This window comes from Microtus ochrogaster, unplaced genomic scaffold, assembly GCF_000317375.1.
Source record: "Microtus ochrogaster isolate Prairie Vole_2 unplaced genomic scaffold, MicOch1.0 UNK45, whole genome shotgun sequence".
Lineage (NCBI taxonomy): Eukaryota > Metazoa > Chordata > Mammalia > Rodentia > Cricetidae > Microtus > Microtus ochrogaster.
Window position 1 is genome coordinate 297777 of NW_004949143.1, and position 12827 is coordinate 310603.

General features: G+C 39.5%; 1 pseudogene; it reads right to left on the reverse strand.

Moving 5' to 3' along the window:
- LOC101983120 overlaps positions 1 to 12550 on the reverse strand; it is a 33029-nt pseudogene extending 20479 nt beyond the window's left edge.
- Positions 12551 to 12827: the final 277 nt, after the last annotated feature.

Below are 12827 nucleotides of genomic sequence, written 5' to 3' on the forward strand. Positions count from 1 at the left end.
AAAGAAGCGGGAAAAATTCCACACTAGTGAATTAACAGAACATTTGAAAACTTTAGAACAAAAGAAAGCAAACTCACCTAAGAGAACTAGACGGCAGGAAATAATCAAAGTGAGAGCTGAAAGCAACAAAACAGAAACAAAGAAAACAATACAAAGAATCAATGAGACAAAGAGTGGATCTTCAAGAAAAAATCAACAAAGTAGACAAACATTTATCCAAACTAACCAAAAGGCAGAGAGAGAATATCCAAATTAACAAATTCAGAAATGAAAATGGGGACAAAACAACAGACACGGAGGAAATACAGAGGATCATCGGGTCATATTTCAAAAACCTGTACACCAAAAAATTGGAAAACTTAAAGGAAATGGACAAATTTCTGGATAAATATCACTTACTAAAATTAAATCAAGACCAGAAAATTTAAGCAAATTAAACAGACCTATAACTGCTGAAGAAATAGAAACAGTAATCAAAAGTCTCCCACTAAAAGAAGCCCAGTACCAGATGGTTTCAGCTCAGAATTCTACAAGACTTTCAAAGAAGAACTAATATCAATACTCTTCAAATCACTGCACACAACAGAAACAGAAGGAACATTGCCAAACTCTTTTTATGAAGTTACAATTACCCTGATACCCAAACCACAGAAAGACATCACTAAGAAAGAGAATTACAGACCAATTTCAGTCATGAACATTGACACAAAAGTACTAAATAAATAATGGCAAATCAAATCCAAGAACACATCAGAACCATCATCTGCCATGATCAGTTTGGCTTCATCCTAGAGATGCAGCGATGGTTCAACGTATGAAAATCTGTCAGTGTAATCCACCATATAAACAAACTGAAAAATAAAAACCACCATTAGATGCCGAAAAAGCTTTTGACAAAATACAGCATCCATTCATGATAAAGGTCTTGGAGAGAGCAGGGATACAAGGAAAATACCTAAACACAGTAAAGGCAATATACAACAAGCCAACAGCCAACATCAAACTAAATGGAGAGAAACTCACAGCGATTCCACTGAAATCAGGAACAAGACAAGGTTGTCCACTCTCTCCATATCCAATATAGTTCTTGAGGTCCTAGCTACAGCAATAAGACAACAAAAGGAGATCAAGGGGATACAAATTGGAAAAGAAGAAGTCAACCTCTCACTGTTTGCTGATGATATGATAGTTTACATAAGCGATCCCAAAAATTCTACCAAGGAACTTCTACGATTCATAAACATAACGTAGCAGGATAAAAGATTAACTCAAAAAAATCAGTATCCCTCCTATACATGGATGATAAAAGGGCTGGGAAAGAAATCAGAGAAACATTGCCCTTCACAATAGCCACAATAGCATAAAATATCTTGGAGTAACTCTAACCAAACAAGTGGAAGACCTGCATGACAAAAACTATAAATCTTTGAAGAAAGAAATTGAAGAAGACACCAAAAAGTGCAAAGATCTCCCATGCTCTTGGGTGGGCAGAATTAACATAGTAAAAATGGCAATCTTACCAAAAGCAATCTACAGATTCAACACAATGCCCATCAAAATCCCAGCAAAATTCTTCAAAGACCTCAAAAGAATGGTACTCAACTTCATATGGAAAAGCAGAAAGCCCAAGATAGCCAAAACATTACTGTACAAAAAAGGAACTTCTAGAGGCATCAAAATTCCTGACTTTAAAACACTGCTACAGAGCTACAGTACTGAAAACAGCCTGGTATTGGCATAAGAACAGACAGAAGCAGCAATGTAACTGAATAGAAGACCCGGATATCAATCCATACATCTTTGAACACCTGATATTTGACAAGGAAGCAAAAAATATCAAATGGAAAAAAGAAAGCATATTTAATAAGTGGTGCTGGCGTAACTAGATATCAACATGTACAATAATGAAAATAGACCCATATCTATCACCATTCACAAAACTCAGTCCAAATGGATCAAAGACCTCAACATAAAGCCAGCCACACTGAACCTTATGGAAGAGAAAGTGGGAAGTACACTTGAGCGCATTGGCACATGATATCACTTCCTAAATATAACCCCAGCAGCACAGACACTGAGAGAAACAATTAACAAATGGGTCCTCCTGAAACAGAAAAAGCTTTTGTAAAAGAAAGGACATGGTCAACAAGACAAAATGACAACCTACAGAATGGGCAAAGATCTTCACTAACCCCATATCAGACAGAGGTCTGATCTCCAAAATATGCAAAGAACTCAAGAAATTGGTCGTCAAAAGAACACATAATCCAAAAAAAAAAAAAAAAATGGAGTACAGACCTAAACAGAGAACTCTCAACAGTGGAATCTAAAATGGCTGAAAGACACTTAAGGAAATGTGGAACATCCTTAATCATCAGAGAAATGCAAATCAAAACAACTCTGAGATTCCATCTTACACCTGTAAGAATGGCCAAAATCAAAAACACTGATAACAACTTATGCTGGAGAGGTTGTGGGGAAAAAGGAACACTTCTGCATTGCTGGTGGTAATGCAAACTGGTAAAACCCCTTTGGATGTCAGTGTTACAATTTCTTAGAAAATTAGGAAACAACCTTCCTCAAGACCCAGTAATACCACTTTTGAGTATATATCCAAAGGATGCTCAATCGTGCCACAAGGACATGTGCTCAACAATGTTCACACAGCATTGTTTGTCATACCCAGAACCTGGAAACAACCTAAATGCCCCTCGACTGAAGAATGGATAAGAAAAATGTGGTACATTCACACAATGGAGTACTACACAGCAGAAAAAAATAACGACATCTTAAATTTTGCAGGAAAATGGATGGAGCTCGAAAACATTATTTTAAGTGAGGTAACCCAGACACAGAAAGACAATTATCACATGTACTCACTCATAGGTGGTTTTTAAACATAAAGCAAAGAAAGCCATCCTACAAACCACAATCCCAGAGAACTTAGACAACAATGCAGACACTAAGAGAGACTTACATAGATTTAATCTACATGGGAAGTAGAAAGTAGAAAAAGACAAGATCTCCTGAGTAAATTGGGAGCATGGGGACCTTGGGGGATGGTTGAAGGGGGGAGGAGAGAGGCAGGGAGGGGAGCAGAGAAAAATGTAAAGCTCAATAAAAATCAATAAAAAATAAAAAAATATGACACAAGGGAAAAGGAATTTTGGGAAATATAATAGTATAGCCATGTTGACCAAATGCTCTGTGGAGACATGAGTGGAAAATATCCTTTGATTGGAAGTTGGGAGAGATGGCATATCTAGAGAAAAGACATAAATGAGAATGAGGCTGTTTGAGAGTTAGCAAGTAGCTCAGTTTGTTGGATGCTTGGGCTTAATTAAATATATGTGCAGATATGAAGCTGAAAAGGGAAGCTTAGGCGACATTACGGGACTTTATTATGCCAGGGAGATAAAACAAATCCTATAATGAACAGAGAAATTATTTAGGGTTGCTCAGCAGGTGAACTGCATTTTTTGGGAATTTATTCTGTCAGCAAGTACAAGGTGGACCCGACAGAGGCATGGGGGGGGTACTAGAAGAAGAGAATATTGGTGCTACACATAGTACCCGAGCTCATTTCTCCTTCACCTCATCCTTCATGCACTAGAGATGCATTAGAAGGAAGAGGAACTGTCCAACTCTTCCCTTGTACTCAGCTGTCAGCTCTTCTCTGCCTGATCTTGCAGCCCCTCAAAAGAAATTGTTTCCACCTTTTGAACATCCTTTATCCTGTCAAAGAGGTGTTTTTAAAGCACTAGTGATTGTTCTGAAATTAGAGAGGCAAGATTTTCTTTATGATGGGTGCCAACAGTATCTCATGCAGTTTCTCGAAGCTGGCTGAACACCCAGGTCAATTGAATTCTGCTCAAGGAGGCACAGCTGTACACATTTGTACATTATGGGGGGAAATAAGGTGAGAGAAAAGGCCTCCTGCTGACTTAAGACTTTGTAATAGCTCTTTAGCCACCTCAGTAGGGTTAGAGATTGTCTTTCCTATCATCAGGTCCACCACACTTAGTATGCCACTCTCAAGACCAGGCACCTGAGCCACAGCCCTGTGTGATATGCCCCCCCCCAGAGACCCAGCTATCTATCTATCTATCTATCTATCTATCTATCTATCTATCTATCTATCTATCTATCTATCTATCTATCTATCTATCTATCTACACATTGGACCTCTTCTCATCAAAAGGTCTCCTGTGCAGCCACTCCTGCTTTCAAAGCCTTAGTTTCTTCATGTGTGGAATTAAAGTCATGATTCCTGCATTGCCTACCTCTCACAGAGCTGCAGTAAGGGTCCCAAGAGATGTCAGCTGTAAAGAGCTGTGCTCCAGGGCTGAGTCATCACTGTAGTTGTTATACAAGAGGATCTTTCCTGGGCTAAGCAGTGCTGTGAACCCAGTATTGCTCTATAAAGAATTCCTAGTGGTGCTGCTACCACTGATGATTTGATGTCTGAGACAAAATGACAATTATGAGAAGAAACTGGGCAACTTTCTTTGTGTGGCAGCCATCAGTGAGGGCTGATGGAGGAGAGGTCACTCCTTCTATCAATTCCCCTCCTCCATTAGCACTCTCTCCTCTGGATGGCTCTCTGTTTAGCCTTTGCTTCTCTTCATTTTCCCTTCATCTGAGCTCATCTCACTGCTCAGTCTCCAATCCTCTCCCCATTTCTCCTTCCTTAAATTTGTGTCCATTCTCCCTTCTTTTCTTGCTTATGAAGCTCCTTCCTTTGCTTGTCTTTGTTTGACTCCACTTTACACTCTGCCTCTCGGTTTCTCCTTTTCCCCCTCCTCTTCATGTGTTCCTGCTTCTCTGTTGAGAGGCTCTGGAAGAAAAGCCTCTAGCAAGCGTTGCTAGGCAACCCACTATCACATGGCCAGCCTTACATTTTATGCTTGCTTCTCCTTCACATCTCTGCTACTCAGACTGAACTGTAGCTCAGATTGAGCAGACCCTAGTAAAGAACGAGCATAATTGGCTCACTTCTAGTTAAGTAAAGCTGTCAGCTTTGCCCTGGGAATTTTATGTTACTGGAAATACGACAGAAAAACAATTAAGGAACTGGGAATCACAAAAGATGCTGTGTATTCTTATAAACAGCTCGCTAGAACTGAGGGCTTAAGTTTGAATCAATGTAACTTCCAAGTACACTCTAAAGTACTCACCAGAGTTGTGGAACTCTTTGAAATGTGCAAAATCAAATTATACTTACTTGTGACTTCTATTTGTTATGAAAGTTTATAGGTATATAATTATTTTATTTATTTGTAAGTTTTTTGTTTTTGAAATTAAAATATAATTACATTTTTTCCCTCTTCCTTTTCTTCCCTCTAATCTCTCACATATAATCCCCATTTCCCTCTCAATTTCATTTCCACTTTTTCTTTAATTGTTGTCACACACACACACACACACACACACACACACACACACTCCTTAATATATAAATACAACTTGCTTAGCCCATAGTATTGTTATATGTGTATGATTTCAGGACTGGCCACCTAGTATTGGAAAATCAATTGGTGGACTCTTTAGGAAGTTCCAGGAAGTATTTATAACTCATCCCAAGTTTTCTGTCCTGAGTGCTTTCCGCTGGTTCTGCAGGTCTTTCACCTTCTGCAATCTGCAGAGGTTGCTTCACTTGGTCCTTTTGGTCTCTTTCTCTGGCTTGGCCCGTGATAGCTTACCATGAATCTGTTGAGCTCCATAGCACAGATCCTGTGTGGTTTTTCCTCTCTCTATCATTTTCTGTGTTCTGCTTGTCTGCTGCTTCCTTCTGCCCCTGCAGACATAAGGACAATAAATTACCATTCCCAGGAAACCTTATTGTTTTTCTTAAATCCTGACCACAATTTAAGAGTGGACACAAGAGATATCAGCTTGAACTTTACCTAGAAAAGGCAAGTATTAAGTATTTGAATAGATGTGGTCATTTTCAAAACCAAGTTTTAACGGACAAAGCCTGTAACAGATGACTTCATGTTGTCCTACCAGAATTACTACTAAGAATGGAAGAAACATGATATAATAATTCCAATAGATTGAGATTAGGTAGTCACCTCCACAACAATGGCCAATTGAGATTTAAAACGAATTTGTAGCAGTGTATATTTCATCATTCTTGATTTATGGCATTATTAAGGCATTTCTTTCCCATTTAACTATGTCCAGGCATTCAAGAGTTTAAGAGGAACCTAGAGTACTGAGCTGCTAAGGTCAGGCATTGTTCCTGTTGCATACTTGATCAGTTGGCTTCAGGGCACATAACTGTCTGTTGCTGGATAATATTATTTTTAAAGTTGTGTGTGTGTGTGCTGTGTATAAGTGTGTGCTACCATGTGTATGTCAGATGACAATGTGGAGGAGTTAGTTCTCTCATTCTAACATGTGGCATCCAAGGATCCAGCTTTGGTCATCACGTTTTGTGTGAGCCTACCCACCTAGCCATCTCACAGGCTTTGGTGGAGTTCTCTTTAATGAAGCTTGTTTCCTACCCCTCTGACACCACTCTTTTCTCCACAGTCTTTAGTCTTTCTCCATTTTTTCTTCACTCTGCAGAATCTGGGACAGAAAAAGAAAACTAGGTTACAAATGCTTCAAAATCTTCTCTGTCTTACACCTGAACCCCTGCTGTATGAAACACTTAATTGTCAAGATTTTGACACCTTTATTCTCCAGTTATGTTTTGACAACTTCCCCTGAAGCTATGGGTGACTCATGTCTAGCATCTTCAATGGGAGGTAGAAGAGGGTCTTAAGTAAAATACACTGAAACACAGGACTTTCAGGTTAATAGCCCCAAATACCTATCTTGTCATCGCTGTAATATGTTAGCTATAGATGACTTGAACAATTAGGTTCATTTAGCCCTAGAAGCTCTCCTTATTTTACCTTAACCATGAACTTCTTGAGAGCTTATTTGGATATTTTAGCTGGGGAGTGCATCTCATTAACAAATTAATAATAATAATAGTATTAATGCTCCCCCTCCTAGTAGGTTATCCTTTTCACCAAGTGTGCAGCTTTTGGAGGGATGCATGTGGAGTGTCGAGGGAGCTAGGTCAACCTGGATCAACTAAATCAATCCTGATGGTCAATAAGGTAACAGATACGAGAGCCGGGTTGCTGACACATCCCTGAGCTGAAAGTTTCTTTTAGAGTAAGACTGTAAGCAATAAAAAAACAGGGAGGTTAGAAAAGAAATTTGCTCTGGAGGGCTCCTTTTATCACTGAAGATATTTTTGGAAGGTCTTTGGATCCAGCAGACATCATGAGATCTGGGTATATCACATTTTTTACGTTAATTACACATTTTTACATTTTCATTTTATTGCTTGTTTTTATATAGAATTGGCCATTTAATCTATAGACACTGTGGTTGAGAGTGAATCTGATAATAGTCCCCTAGACTGAGATCCTGTTCCAGCACACAATGCTGAGCTGGATCCTGAAAAATCTATTGAAATTTATGATATTATACATGATAAAAGGCACAGTTTTGTATATACAATACCCATCTTAGTGTTGCCTTCTACTTATTACTTTTTCTGTAGCCATCCTCAATTATAGACTTCCTGGAGGTTTCACTTTGTTAACCACCTGGCCCATCAACAATGCCTAAATAATGGAATTTTAAAAATACTTTAAAATACACAAATTGGCTGAGTATAATAATTATTACAGAAATAAACTTTTGATGCTTTTGCTATTTTTCTTTTTTTTTCTTTTTTTTATTAAGAAAGAAAAAAAAATTTTTCCGCCTCCTCCCAGCCTCCCACTCCTCCCACTCTCCCCCCCTCTCCTTCCCCCCCTCCTCTCCCCCTCCCTCTCGAGTCTGAAGAGCAGTCAGGGTTCCCTGCCCTGTGGAAAGTCCGAAGTCCTCCCCCCTCCATCCTGGTCTAGGAAGGTGAACATCCAAACTGGCTAGGCCCCCACAAAGCCAGAACAAGAAGTAGGATCAAAACCCAGTGCCAATGTCCTTGGCTTCTCAGCAACCCTCATTTTCCGCCATATTCAGAAAGTCCGGGTTTATCCCCTGCTTTTTCAGTCACAATCCAGCTGGCCTTGGTGAGCTCCCAATAGATCAGCCCCACTGTCTCCATGGGTGGGTGCACCCCTCTTGGTCCTGACTTCCTTGCTCATCTTCTCCCTCCTTCTGTTCCTCATTGGGACTTTGGGAGCTCAGTCCAGTGTTCCAGTGTGGGTCCATCGCCAGATGAAGGTTCTTTATTTGTGGCTAGAAACCAATTATGAGTGAGTACATCCCATGTTCATCTTTTTGGGTCTGTGTTACCTCACTCAGGATAGTATTTTCTATTTTCATCCATTTGCATGCAAAATTTGAGAAGTCATTGTTTTTTACTCAGCACACCTCAAAGAAGGGAAACACACAAACTCTAATACTAAAAAAGTGACCGGAGTTAACAACCACTGGTCATTAATATCACTTAATGTCAATGGACTCAACTCACCTGTAAAAAGGCACAGGCTAAAAGATTGGATACGAAAACAGGATCCAACATTCTGCTGTTTACAAGAAACACACCTCAACCACAAAGATAGGCACCTACTCAGAATAAAGGGCTGGGAAAAGGCTTATCAAGCTTTTGCTATTTTTCTTGTACAACCACCCTGGCTAGTGATGGGTTCATTTAGAGGAGGAGGTGGGTATGGGGGCAAGGTCAATGAAGACATCAGTTTCTTGTGAATTTGGTTACATTGAAAATAAATGATTGAAAAGAAAGAAAATACATGATTGAATTATTTGGGGACTCCAAGGATCAGATACTAGGCTATAGAGATGTAGGAGTGCAAGAAATTTTATGGGGAGCATCTATCTGTGAAGAATAAAAGGGACAGGAATTGCCAGGGAGTATCTCCTACTCAATGTGTCCGTTAAACTCTTAGGCATGCTAAAATTGAGCCCTGGAGCAAGAGTTTCCCATTAAAGGAATCCTGTGTTGGTCAGAAATGGCCACTCTTTTCTTTGCAAGGCATTATTTTTGGCCTACCTAGTTCAGTCTCAATTTAAAGAAGGAAAAGTACTATTGGGTTTTGTATTCTGTCTTTGCATTTACTTTATAATATTTAATCCTGTGGTCATTCCATTTCATGAATTAGATGCATTGGAGTCTCTGTGTGTGAAAATGCTTTACTTGGAAGCTGGGGTACTGTGTGCTGAGTAGGAGTTTTTTCAAAAGAATGACCTTGTCCAAGGGTCTTGAAAATAAAGATGAATGTAGGATTTAAAATATCTTTGGATGTTGAGTATGGTGGAGCACACCTATAATTATACTACTTTGAAGGCAGATACAGGAGAATTACTATGAGTTCCAGGCTATGCATGGCAATAGAGTAAAACTCTCTACTTTTTTCTTCTCTTCCTCTGTCATATCCTTGGGAAGAATACTCTATTTTGGGAATATGTCAGATTCAGAGATGATGACCCCTTTCAAATCTCCTATGGTCAGAGAAACATGTCTGTTATAGAAACCTATCATTTGCATAACTGCACAAGAGCTACCCAACAGTCAATATAGATTCTTCCTTTCTGAACATTCAGGTGCACATTAATATAAAATTTCAATAGAGGCTTTTATGTTAACTATCTTCTAGTCCATTTTGTATTGAGGCTTTGCGACTCTAGAACCATATTCAAAATATTGTGGCTCCATAGAAGGTCATACCTTTGTCTCTGAGAGACTTTGGTTCTGTTGCCAGACTCTATAATACATAGAACAAAGTTCTTCCAGGGAAACTTCTCCTAGGCATAGCTTGTACCCATAACTAAACTAGTATCATCAATTAAGTTCCCGTGTTTCTAAGGTGTAGTAGTAATTTGTACAGGCTTGTTGGTTCATTTCTCATAGCCTGGGATAGAACATAGTTTTTAAAATACATTCTATTTGGTATATGAAGACCATGATCTGTGCTAATATTAATGATGGTATTCAATAATCACTAAATTCTTATTATTTGCTTAGAGATATAATTTTTTCTCATTTAATCCTTTGCTATTGCAAATATACTACACACCATTATGGAAGCTTGGAGTTGGCGGCCATTGTGAGAGCTTGGGCAAGTTGAAGGCTAAGCACTATTTAACTTGGAACGAGCATTTAGACACAGTGGAAAAACAACTTCCTTCAAACCATAATTAAGGAGCTGCAATTTGTATTCAGGGAACCAAATGATACCAAATATGAGATCCTGCCAACTTCAGACTCAATGCCTCTTCATTTTCTTTCTCTTGTCTTTTCCTCTCTTTTCCCTTTTTCCTAACTCCCCATTTCAAGCCTTGTCTTTTGGACAATGAATCTTGTTGTAGTTAATAACATTCTTTTCCAAATTGCTTTTGGCTTCCTGGTAGTGAGTGCTTTTAGGAGACATTTTTCTTTCCAAATATGTGTAGTCAGGAGATATTTTTAGAAAACTGGATAAAAGGTTGGAAAAAATCAGTTCAAGAGTGTTCTATTCTCCTTTGCTCAATTTAAGAATTATTAGTACTTGTTAAGCACTTTGTGCTTCTCCACTGCCTCAGGGTATGGTCCTGTCAGCGTCATATTCTTCTTCTCATTTCTACTGGACTGAAGTATTCCTTAAGGGCAAAGACTATATGGTCTTCACTATTTGCTATTTTCTAAGATAGGAACAGGGGGTCAACAAAACATTGCTTAACAAATGATACGGCCCCATTACTGGATTTCTGTGTTTGAATCTGCCAGCTGCTCTACTTTCATCAGTTGTTAAATAAGCTAATTAATTGTTTGTGTTCAAGCTCCAACTGGCTCTAGTTTTATCAAGTACATAGAAAAGAATGGACCTGGCAGTGGTGGTGCATGCCTTTAAACTAATCACTTGGGAGGCAGAGTCAGAAGGATCTCTGTGAGTTCGAGGCCAGCCTGGTCTACAAGAGCTAGTTCCAGGACAGGCTCCAAAGCTACAGAGAACCCCTGTCTTGAAAAACCAGAAAAAAAAGAATGGAAGTCAAGCAGGCAAGCTATCACAGTGAGATCACTGCTAGGAATTGTCCCAGAAACTAGCTAAGCAAATAGTGTCAGTAAGTACTTATTATAGGTAATGTTTGATACCAGTGTAGAATGTAAAGAATTTGATTAGATGAGTCAAATAAGACAGGGTGGGGTTAGCAGAAGTAGCAACAAGTGTAAATCTACAAAATCAGGCTTAAAGTAGTGGTTCCCAACCTTCCTAATGCTGTGACCCTTTAATACAGTTTCTCATGTTGTGGTGACCCTAACCATAAAATTATTTTCATTCCTATTTCATAACTGTAATTTTGCAACTGTTATGAATTGTAATGTAAATACCTGTGTTTTCTAATGGCATCAGGTGACTTCTGTGAAAGGACCATTCAGGGTCGGGATCCAGGATTGAGAACCACTGGATTAAAGGCTTCCAGAAATTGCATGTCATTTAAGATAACTGCAGAGTAAGACTTGGAGAAGAGAGATGGGGACTGAGTAGTACATTATGTGGGAGTTTGAAGAGATCTGCTTTTGATTTATGACACTGGTAGTGTCATATTGGATGGACCATGAGAAGCTGGCATGACTGCTGAGCAACATGTAGAAGGATATTACAGTAGTTTAGGTGAAAATGATGCTTGAATAAGGGTAGCGAGAGTAAATATGGGAATGAAGAAATTGGTTCAAACGATACTTATGAGGATGAACTAAGAAGACTCAATTATGGATGGATAAGAGAGGAAAAGATTCACAGTGATTTCAAACAGTGGTGCTACTAATGTAGAATGAAGTAAGAAAGACGGGTATAAGCAAAGGGAATAGGACTAAAGTTTGGAAAGAGCTCCAGCACACCGAAGTCCAGAGAGAATAGAAGAGATAGGAGTTCAGGAAAGTAGTGTGGAAGGTATGGACTGGACTAACAAACCATTGGCATAGAAATCATATATAAAATTGTAACATGAAATCAGTGAGAGTGTGTTAACACTAGAAACTAGAAGGGTGATGTGGGATTCCCCTCTGTTTGCTGTGAATACCACTCACTAATAATGGGATATCTTGGGCCTGTGATAGGACAGAAAAGAGGTAGGCAGGGAAAACTATACTGAATTCTGGGAGAAAGAAGGCAGAGTCAGGAGCCACCATGGAGCTGCCAGAGGAGAAAGACACAAGCTGTCAGCTGGAACTTTGCTGGTAGGCCACAAGCCTCATGGTAAAATATAAAATACTGGAAATGGGTTAATTTAATATATAAGAGCATGCTAGGAATATGCTAGAGTCAGTCATTGGCCAAGCAGTGTTTTAAATAATATAGTTTCTGTGTGATTATTTCAGTTCTGGGCAGCCAGGAATGAACAAGCAGCTCCTATAACAGAAGAGATTTGATAAACACTAATTTTCAAAGAATAGATTAGCTACAGACCTACCTGATGCTACTTGGCACAGGTGGGTGGGAGCCACCCACAGGCCAGCCTGGGTCCTCCAGGCCTGGGCTAGCTGAAAACATTCACAGGCCTGCCCAGTTCCATAAGGTGCTAGGCGGAAAGGTGTCATTATAATGAGCAAATACATAGTGGAGAAATGGGAGAGAAGGAGAAGCAGACTGGTTCATGAGCTGTTGAAAGAGACAATGGGTGAAGTGAAGGCAGTGAGGAGCAGGATGATATGGGTAGCTTTCTTGCATGGTGATGTTTGGCCCAGGCTGTTGCTAACAGCCATTGTCTGGCTTCGTGGTCCTACCACAGCTGGGGTCTGTGTTGACATCCATGGTCCATGTTGCCATCAAAGGCCACAGAGATGCCTGGAGTCTGAGATGCCACCTGTGGTTATG